The 11,451-nt window shown below is 39.4% G+C and overlaps 1 pseudogene; it reads right to left on the reverse strand.

Moving 5' to 3' along the window:
* Positions 1–9,963: 9,963 nt before the first annotated feature.
* Positions 9,964–11,251, reverse strand: LOC141278453 (cytochrome b-like; annotated as a pseudogene).
* Positions 11,252–11,451: the final 200 nt, after the last annotated feature.

Here is an 11,451-nt window from a genome sequence, read left to right on the forward strand (position 1 = left end):
TGCTGAATTCTCTTAACTTTTGCTTGTCTGTAAAGCTTTTAATTTCTCCGTCAAATCTGAATGAGATCCTTGCTGGGTAGAGTAATGTTGGTTGTAGGTTTTTCTCCTTCATCACTTTAAATATGTCCTGCCACTCCCTTCTGGCTTGCAGAGTTTCTACTGAAAGATCAGCTGTTGACCTTATGGGGATTCCCTTATGTGTTATTTGTTGTTTTTCCCTTGCTGCTTTTAATATTTGTTCTTTGTATTTAATTTTTGATAGTTTGATTAATATGTGCCTTGGCATGTTTCTCCTTGGATTTATCCTGTATGGGACTCTCTGTGCTCCCTGGACTTGATTAACTATTTCTTTTCCCATATTAGGGAAGTTTTCATCTATTATCTCTTCCAATATTTTCTCAGTCCCTTTCTTTTTCTCTTCTTCTTCTGGGACCCCTATAATTCGAATGTTGGTGCGTTTAATGTTGTCCCAGAGGTCTCTGAGACTGTCCTCAATTCTTTTCATTCTTTTTTCTTTATTATGCTCTGCAGTAGTTATTTCCACTATTTTATCTTCCAGGCCACTTATGTGTTCTTCTGCCTCAGTTACTGTGCTATTGATTCCTTCTAGAGAATTTTAAATTTCATTTATTGTGTTGTTCATCATTGTTTGTTTGCTCTTTAAATCTTCTAGGTCGTTGTTAAATGTTTCTTGTATTTTCTCCATTCTATTTCCAAGATTTTGGATCATCTTTACTATCATTTTTGTGAGTTGTTTTTCAGGTAGACTGCCTATTTCCTTTTCATTTGTTAGTTCTGGTGGGTTTTTACCTTGCTTTTTCATCTGCTGTGTGTTTCTCTGTCTTCTCATTTTGCTTCACTTACTGTGTTTGGGATCTCCTTTTTGCAGGCTGCAGGTTTGTAGTTCTCCTTGTTTTTGGTGTCTGCCCCCAGTGGGTAAGGTTGGTTCAGTGGGTTGTATAGGCTTCCTGGTAGAGGGGACTGGTGCCTGTGTTCTGCTGGATGAGGCTGGATCTTGTCTTTCTGGTGGGTAGGTCCGAGTCCGGTTGTGTGTTTTGGGGTGTCTGTGACCTTATTATGATTTTAGGCAGCCTCTCTGCCAATGGGTGGTGTCGTGCTCCTGTCTTGCTAGTTGTTTGGCATAGGTTGTGCAGCACTGTAGCTTGCTGATCGTTGAGTGGAGCTGGGTCTTAGCATTGAGATTGAGATCTCTGTGAGAGCTTTTGCTGTTTGATATTACTTGGGGCTGGGAGGTGTCTGGTGGACCAATGTTCTGAACTTGGCTCTCCCACCTCAGAGGCTCAGGCCTGACACCCGGCCGGAGCACCAAGACTCTGTCAGCCATGCGGCTGGTCTTCCTAAAGCCGGGCCACCTGCAGCAGCCTGACCAATGGAATATTCAAGTTGGAAATGTTGCCTTAGCACTGGGTGCTAGAGGAGATCTCCATCACTCCATACCAGAAATAAAAAAGGATGGACAACTCCCTTATATGTTGTAAAGACTTGTAACAATGGCAAAAAATCAGTTCAATGGGGGGAAGGAAAGTCTTTTCAACAAATACAGGAGAAATAATTGGTTATGCATATGGAGAATCTTGATCTTTACTTCTTATCCATGATGCACAGTTAAATTCTGTTCCTCCAGGGAAAATTTCAGGGCCCTGCCCCTGCCACCACCAGTAATAGAGATGGCTTGGGAAGCATTAGAACCACCTGTAAGCTGGGGTTTTTATGAATCTGAAGTGGCTCCTCCACCGTCTCTTTCCCTTTCTGCCAACGGAAGCAGAAGACTCTGAGGTTTTAGAACAGGGCAGTGCTCCTCAGCATTGTCGAGGTCATCAAAAATGAGGAAAGTATGAGAAGTTGTCACAGCCAAGAGGAGCCTTGACTTCCCGTGGCCGGCCGGGCCCGCATCCCCGGCAAGAATTGGCTCCCGGGCCTGACGTTTCCAGGTACCCGGAAGGGGGAGCGCATGTATCTTTTTGAAGTATTGTTTTCTCTGGATATATGCCCAGGAGTGGGATTGCAGGATCATACAGTAGCTCTATTTTTTGTTTTTTAAGGAGCCTCCATACTGTTTTCCACAGTGGCTGCACCAATTACATTCCCACCAACAATGTAGGAGTGTTCCTTTTTCTACACACCCATTTACAAATGGTGCACCTGGCAAGGGGTTAATCTTCAAAATATACAAACAGCTCATGAAGCTCAATATCAAAAAAACAACCCAATCAAAAAATGGGCAGAAGATCTCAACAGCCATTTCTCCAAAGAAGACACAGAGTTGCCAAAAGGCACATGAAAAGATGCTTAACATCGCTAATTATTAGAGAAATGCAAATTAAAACTACAGTGAGGTGTCACCTCACACCAGTCAGAATGGCCATCATAAAAAGGTCTACAAAAAAGCTTTCTTTATATTATGTCTAAAGTATGTATTATCAGTGTTCCAGAAGTTATATGAAATTCCTGGAAATTTTATACATCCTGACATAGAACGTTCTCTGTCATCAAAATTGAGGTTCATGCTAAAGGGACCGAACCCGAGTATTAGGGAAATGCCCTTTCATGCAAAGGCAACAACAGAATGTCAAGATTATAGCTCCTGCTGGTAAAGGCCATTCAGTGTCTACAAAAAAATTAACCCTCATTGACAGACTTTTGCCATCCTGATGTCCTTGTAACATGGCAACAGTCTGCTCCTACATCAGAAATTAAGATGGGTAAGCAATGCTGTTAATTAAACAGTCAGGGCTGTGGGAAACGCAAAACAGCCTCTTAGTTCTTCCTGGCTCCCTGGAAAACCCCATTATATTTGATGTGTGAAAGCCTTCCCTGGCTGCAAGGCTGATGCACTCATAATGATAAAGAAACTGTTAGAAAATGTGTTTTCCGCTTGGTATACTTTCCACAATCTCCAGCGAACAAGGCGGCACCCACTTCACTGGGCAAATCATACAAGCCTTAACAAAAACCTCATCAACTTCTGAACTTTATCCTTAATCATCAGGCAAGGTCAACAACACTAATAGAAAAACTGGACTCAAGCAGAACAAAAGTTAATTACATGGGACTGAATGAACTGATAAATATGATTATCATTTATATGACTTTTTGTCTGAACTATGACTGGCTTTTAAACTCTGTTTTCCAGATAGAAGAAAACCTTTCCCTTTAAGCTAATCATGACTTATAGCAGTTTGGTAAAACATACGTTTGTAACCAGAATGGAAGCATTTATCTCTTCTCTCTACCTGATTCCCCCTGAATTTAGAATCTCTTCGGTTCCTAGTAGACTTTCCAAGTGGAAAAGGAAGGTCACTTCCTGGCAGAAATAAGAACCTCAAGATATTTTGGAACTTGAGAAGGGAGGAATGCACCTAAATCTGTAGGTATTGTAGGTAGAATCCAATGGCATGGCTTTCCTGGCCTTGAGAGGCCTTTGAAAACTTCAATTTGAGATCCCTTATGAAAAGTTCCAATAAAGGCCAATTTAACAGAGCCTATATGATCAATTACACTTATGTAGATAATCAGGCCAAGTGTATAGAAACCAGACTTAGTTTGCAAAAAACAAAAAATCTTAAATGACTATGGTCAAAATGAAGATAATTTAGAGGGAAAAATTGTTTCAGTAATACACCTTTGTAGATATTGAGGTTTTATATATACTGAGGTGTTGTATTTACTACCTACATCCAAGAAACCACTTTGTTGTTATGTCACATTATTGTAAAGTTTAATTGAATTATTAAAAGGATATTCGAAGCTCACTTCTGAATCTGATCACAGTGATCTATCTTTGGATGAAGGTCAGGTGCTCCATGACCTGCACCTAGGAGATTGTGCATACTGGAAAAGATATCATTTAAAGGACTGTCTCCAACCTAAAGGGAAGGATTCTTATCAGGTACTCTTAACTAGATCATACACAGTGAAACTGAAGGGAATGAACTCTTGAATTCGTATTTCCCACTTAAAAGGGGCCTCTGCATCGGACTGGTTTACAGAGGGGACTGCTAACCTCAAACTCACCTTAAAACAACCATCAGGCCAGGTGGAGAAGCTGACGACAACAGTGGTCAACAGCTGACCCAAGTATCCAGGCCAGGCCTGTGAGACCCATCCTACTGGTCCAATAGAAGTTATTCAAATGTTTGTCTCCCTATCAAAATTGAAAGTTACTCTTTTACTTCTAGCTCTACTTTTGCCCCAGTATTCAGGATGGGAAGAAAATTTTTTAGTAAAGCCGTCACAAAGCGTATATACTGGGATAGGCCCTTCATAATACAATACCTATCCCTGACTTTTCAGATGTTCCTCATGTTACCACTCACCCAGACCAACTTCCCTCTGACCTAATCTTTCAAGTTTAAATTCTTCAACATATTAGTATGTCCATTCCTTACCTGATACTATCTTCAGTTCTTAGAGACTGAGCGCAACTTACCCCGAACCCCCTCCCTTTCTTCCTTACTTCATTGAAAAATGTTTTAATAGCTGACAAATAGAAGGTTTATGTTTATTAGAACATTATGCTACCCCGTTGTCTATACATCAGGAAAGAGATGAACCTCCTTTCTCTCTTCTTTACAGAGTCAAACAATCTATGTTAGCAAGATAGCAAGACACCGGTGGCAAAATCTTTGTGGCATCTTGGTTCCTAATGCAGGAGTGTATGTACACAGAGATGATCAGAAATTTATCAGCCACCATTGGTCAAATAGCTGAAAAGATTGCACTGCAGCACAACAGACATCCCTAAATTCCTTACCCCAAGTAGAATTAGATAATTGGGTTGCCTTAGATTTTCTAGTCCTCACACTTACGGGTTAAATTTTTTTTTTATTAGAATGGAGATAATAGTAACCTGTGCGACCTTGTTATTACAATGATAATTCCTGAGATAATGGTCAGTAGAATGACAGTAAAAACAATAGGGTTTCTTAGTACTGAAAGGATACAAACCAACATTCTTGGGGTATGGGCCCAATAGCTTAGTTAGCTGACTTTACTCTAGAATGTAGTACAAACTGATAGCATGAAGAATTTAAAATTAAGGGTAGGTTCAATTTCTATGATTCTAGAAATAAGAGGGTTTAAACCTCTATTATTTACTCTGTCAAAGTAACTCTTTCTTCAGACATAATATGTTTGTGGTAGGATGCCTGATGTGATGACAGGTAGTGAAACTTCTTGTATACACAGGGCTAACGTTAGTGGTAAAATTTTTTCATAAGAGATATATATGCTGATCATATATACATGTGGCTGATTCACTTTGCTGTACAGAGGAAACTAACACAACATTGTAAAGCAGCTATAATCCAATAAAAAAATTTGTGGGTAGGATGCTTGAATTCATAGAAAGGAGACAGCTAGGAGTGCTTTAAGGATGACATTGGCTGTATAGAATTCTGGCATATGGGGGTTGTTAAATGCTCCTAAAAATAGGGTTGTTGTGAAAATATTTATTACAATGATATTGACATATTCTGCTAGGAAGAACAGGGTGAATGTGTCTGCTATGTTTTCTACATTGAACCTAAAGACAGGTTTTGATTCTACTTCTGCTCAATCAAATGCAGCTCTGTTGGTTTCTGCTAGAGTAGAGATAAACATGCTGGCTAGTGGTCAGGATGGGAAATTTAGTCAAAGGCATTCTTGTGTAATAATTACTGTTGAAAGTGTAAATGATCCATTTATCAGTAGGACTGATAAGAGAATAGTTGCTGCTGTTACTTCTATGACACTGTGCTATTGCCTGTAGACCTCCAATGACTGTGTATTTTTTTTTTTTTTTTTTTTTTGCGGTACGCGGGCCTCTCACTGTTGCGGCCTCTCCCGTTGCGGAGCACAGGCTCTGTTCGCGCAGGCTCAGCGGCCATGGCTCACGGGCCCAGCCACTCCGCGGCATGTGGGATCCTCCTGGACCGGGGCATGAACCCGTATCCCCTGCATCGGCAGGCGGACTCTCAACCACTGCGCCACCAGGGAAGCCCCAACTGTGTATTTTGAATCCGAAGCTCATCCAGATCAGAGGATAGTAGAAATGGCGAGGTTTGATATGACTGCTATAAATAGCACACCTAGGTTTATATTAACTAGCAGATAGGGCATGGGGAGAGGAATTCATATTGTGAGAGCCAGGGTTTAGAGCCATTACTGAGGATGTAATAATAACATACATAAAATGAGATCGCTGGTCATAGTGGTTCTTTAATACATAGTTTGACTGCATCAGCAAAGGGTTGTAATAATCCATAAGGGCTGACGATGTGTGGCCCCTTCTGGTTTTGTATATAGCCTAGGACTTTCTGTTCAATGAATATGACGAACGCTACAGTGAGTAAAAGTGGAATAATGAGTGAAAGAATGCTGATTATATGTATTTTCTTAGGAAAAGGACTTGAACCTCTGCGGAAAAATGTTTTAGTTTTACGCAATTTACTGGACTCTGCCACCCTAACAAACCCTGCTCTATAGTGGGGTATGTATCAATTAATTGAATTGAAATTATATCATCAATTAATTTGAAGAACGTTTTATAATGAAGGCCTTATTTCTCTTGTTCTTTCATGCTGGGAGAAATCTAGAAGAGAAACTGACCGGGATGACTCTAGTCTGAACTCAGATCACATACATAGGACTTTAATCGTTGAACAAACAGATCATGAGCAGCAGTTATACCATTCAGATGTACTGATCCAGCATCAAGGTCATACACCCTATTGTCAATATGAACTCTAGAATAGGATTGTACTGTTATGCCTAGGGTAACTTATTCCACGTATCAGTATTTTGGATTAATAATGATAAAGCATTTTGACTAGTTGGTCTAAATTTGAATCACTCAGAGGTTGTCTTATTCTCCAAGGTCACCCCAACCAAAATTGTTAATCCGTTAAAAGCTATGTTATCCTTTAAAGTTCAGTTATTGTTTATTTTTTTGGATTAAGTAATCAATTAAAGCTCCATAGGGTCTTCTCATCATATATTATTCCCACCTCTTCATGGGAAGGTCAATTTCACTGATTAAAAGAGACAGTAAAACCCTCGTGTGACCAATTATACAAGGCCTCATTTAGAGAAAAAAATGACTCTGCTACCTTTTCCACACATAGGGTACTGTGACCATTAAACAAGTGTCACTGGGCAGGCAGTGCCTCTAATAGTAGAAGTGCTGGAGTTAATGTTTTTCATAAACAGGCAGGGTTTGTGATTTCCCAGTTCCTTTTGCTTTTTAAAAATTTTTCCTTAAATGCATGCCTGTGTTGGGTTAATAATGGTTTTAATAAATAATTAGATAATGGTTTACATTGATTTTACTGCTAACTATCAGCGGGTTATTCATTCTGATATAAGCTTATGCCAGGAGAAATATTTCTTGTTACTCATATAGACAGTATTGCTTCTATTAATTAATAGATTAGTCCCTTATTAATTTTGGGGTTGGTTTATATACTATTGGTATTATGATGAATATGTGGTTGACCTTGAATGCTTTCTTAATTAGTAGCTGGTTTTAAGCCAGCTATGATATTGTTTATGCTTACTCTCTAGGGAACTTTGTAACTAAAAGCTGTACCTTTTTAGAATAACATTTAAAATTATGTTAAAAGTGATGTTTGTTTGTTTGTTTTTTGCGGTGCGCGGGCCTCTCACTGTTGTGGCCTCTCCCGTTGCGGAGCACAGGCTCCGGACGCGCAGGCTCAGCGGCCATGGCTCACGGGCCCAGCCGCTCTGCGGCATGTGGGATCCTCCCGGACCAGGGCATGAACCCGTGTCCCATGCATCGGCATGCGGACTCTCAACCACTGCGCCACCAGGGAAGCCCGACCTAACGTTTTTATGTCTGATAATTATGCGTATTACGGTATTGTTCTTTACCAGGGTATCCTGAGGTTGGTGATATTTAGGGCTGGTGAGGTTCATCAGAGTTTATCAGTTATAGAATAGCTCCTCTATCGGAGTATGAATCACAGCCAAGTCCTTTGAATTTTAAGCTAGTAGATGCTAGTAGTACTCTGATGCTAAGAATAGTGGCTTAACTAATCTTAGCTGTCCTGTAATCAGAAATGTTAAAGTCACTTTCATCGCTTATTTTTATTTTTGCTATGGCTTTTTGCAGCTTAGCGAGGACATCATTTAATTTGGGGGGTAATCTTTAACATGCTTTACACTGGATTTCTACTAGCTTGGGTTAATCTTATGACCGAGGTGGCTGACATGAAATTTACCAACCCTAATGAGTTCCTATAACTTACCCAGACTTCCATTTTGGGCTTAATTTTTATCAATGTCCATTCCCATGGGGGCGCAGTTTAGCGAGTTGTTTTGAATTGCATTTTAGTGCGCTTGATGCCTTTTAATCTCTTTTGATTCAGAGGCATTCTCACTGGGATGCAGATACTTGCATGTGTAATTTCATGTGAAATTAATGGAAAGGCTAGGATCAAAGCTATGTGTTTATGGAGTTAGTAAACTCACCCAGGCATTTACAGGGCCTTGCTCTAATTATTAAACTCCATCAACAAGTTGAGTAGGATTTGTACGTATCACATTTATGTACTTAATTGACGCATGGATATTCAGTGTACTAGTTTGGGTTGTGTTAAGATTAGTATTGAAATATTTATTTTTTTCTTGTGGAGATTATTAAAATGTAATTTTTATTTTAAATTTTATTCAAGGTAAATGGCAGATTGAGGGGGATTCTGTCTGTATAAGCCTTATATATCTAAGTAATTCAATGGTAGAGTTAGGAGGCTAGTTTGTAGTTATACTAACTTTGGGCTGGTGAAGTGAAGGCAGTAGGTTTATTGAATGAGTTAGTTGAATCTTATATAGTTCTATGCTTTGACTTGTTTTGGGGGTTTGGCAGGGTGATAATTGTATATAAATTATGAGAATTAGCAGGGCTAGGGGTTTGATTAAGCAAGCTATTTACCTGATATGAGTGTGCATGTGTACATAAGTGTGTAATTGCTCAATATCCTGTGACCACTGACTCAATAACATATGATGTTAAGAGTCTCATGCTCTACCGACTGAGCTAGCTGGGCACGTAGCGGGAAGCAGCCGCATAGCACAGGGAGATCAGCTCGGTGCTTTGTGACCACCTAGAGGGGTGGGATAGTGAGAGTGGGAGGGAGGGAGACGCAAGAGGGAGGAGGTATGGGGATATATGTATGCGTATAGCTGATTCACTTTGTTATAAAGCAGAAACTAACACACCATTGTAAAGCAATTATACTCCAATAAAGAAGTAAAAACAAAAACAACAAAAAACATATGATGGTAGATGATGTTGGAAAATAATATTCAGTTTCAGCTCAGCTACAAATTTCTTGACGGTGTGAAGGCCGCTATGGCCATAGCATGTCACAGAACCTCCCCACCCACACCAGTTCCAAATACCAAAAGCATGAAACCAGTTATGTGTGAGCCTGGGCTGATTAGTCATTAGTCCATCGAGGTATATCAATGAAGGCGAAAGAGTGGGTGATTTTAGGTGAGATGGTCCTGAAATAAGAACCAGATGCCAGATATAGTTCGTTTATAGGAATCCCCATGGTTCATGAGCCTAGAATGAGGAGAGAGGCATATCTGTGGGTGGGTTGAAGGTGTATCGTGGCTAGATGATTAAGCTCTGGTTACAGGTTATGATAAACATGTTGAGTGGAAATGATTTGATTTTATGTGGTATGTATGATAAACATAGGTCCTATATAATATCAGTCACTTCAATTACCCCTGTGAATATTTGTGGGGACTGGAGTCTAATGTGAATGGAAATGTTTAATGCATTATGTAGTATCAATAAGCTGATGTACATGCTTATACACATGCAGTAGATAATTCATGATTATACATATGTATTACGTATGAGAAAGCATATGTACTTACTTACTTATGTGGAAGAGCACATAGTGCACAAAGTACATAGGAATGTTAGTTTAATGTTAGTGTCCCATAAGCAAGTTGTTCAGGGAATCATTTAAGTAGAATTTCAGGTTTGGGTGCTGATGGTGGAGCTGGAGCTTCTTGCTTGAGTCTTAGGGAGTTATGCTACTCTCCTTTTCTGGTTTAGAAGAACCAAGTAATAAATATACTACAAAAACTCTTCATTTTAGGAGGTTATTTTCAATAATGCTTATTAGTGGCATAAGGACTATAATTCTAAGAAAGTATAGAGTAGATCCCCTTTGTCCGATGATAACAGAATGGTGATCAGTGGTTTGTCTTCCAATCCATGTTAATGTTCATAGGTCCACTACAAGTACTCTGAATCAACATTGGCTAAGAGGTCATAATATTATACTTTGTTGCTTTGCTGTATGAAGTTTTGGGAAGATTGAGGAATGAGATGGCTAATGCTAGTACCTCTCCTACTTGTTGTGAATGGATCAAGAATTGCATAGGAAAATAAGAAGTATCATTCTCGTTTGATGTGAGGGGGAGTGTTGAGGATGTTAGGTGGAATATAATTGTCTGGGTCCCCTAGTAGGTCATGTGAGACTAGTAGTAGTATTAATAAGCTTTTAATTGGAACAAGGTAACCAAGATATCTTTAATTGTCTAGTATGGATGAAGTGGGATTTTGTCCATATAAGATGAGATCCCTCTTGGACTGTTAGAGCCTCTTTCATGAAGGAATAATAGGTGAAGAACTGTTAAAGCTGCAATAATGAATGGAAGGATAAAGTGGAAGGTGATGAATAGGGTAAGGGTGGCTTTATCAACTGAGAATCCTCCTAAGATTCAATTGACTAGGTTAATGCCAATGTAAGGAATTGTTGAAAGGACATTTGTAATGACCATTGCTCCTCAAAAGGATATTTAGCGTCATGGTAAGACATAACCTGTAAATGCTCTGGCTATTACCTTAAATAGTACGATAATTCTGATGTCTCATATTTCTAGGAAGGTGTAAGATCCATAATACAGGCCCCTCCTTACATGGGTAAATAAGCAAACAAAGAATAGGAAATGTCGGTTTGCATATAAATTTCAGATGATTCATTCGTAGTTTACGTTTCAGTAGATATGCTTAACTGAAGAGAAGGCAGTTATTGTATCTGATGTATAGTGTATTGCTAGGAATAACCGTGTTAAGATTTGTAAAATTGAATAAATATCAAGCAGGGAAGGAAAATTTCATCATGATGAGATTTGATGGGGCTGGTAGATCAATAAATGCATTGTTAACAATTTTGATTAATGGGTGGGATTTTTAAATGTTGGGCATTAGTGTTCTTATACTTGAAATATAATGATGATTTTTCAAGTCATTGGCCATGGTTACATTCCATTTAAGAATAATGATGACAGGGACTTCCCTGGTGGTCCAGTGGTTAAGAATCTGCCTGCCAATGCAGGGGACACAGGTGCGAGCCCGGGAAGATCCCACATGTCACAGAGCAACTAAGCCCGTGAGTCACAACTACT

Source organism: Tursiops truncatus, chromosome 4, assembly GCF_011762595.2.
Source record: "Tursiops truncatus isolate mTurTru1 chromosome 4, mTurTru1.mat.Y, whole genome shotgun sequence".
NCBI classification, from domain to species: domain Eukaryota; kingdom Metazoa; phylum Chordata; class Mammalia; order Artiodactyla; family Delphinidae; genus Tursiops; species Tursiops truncatus.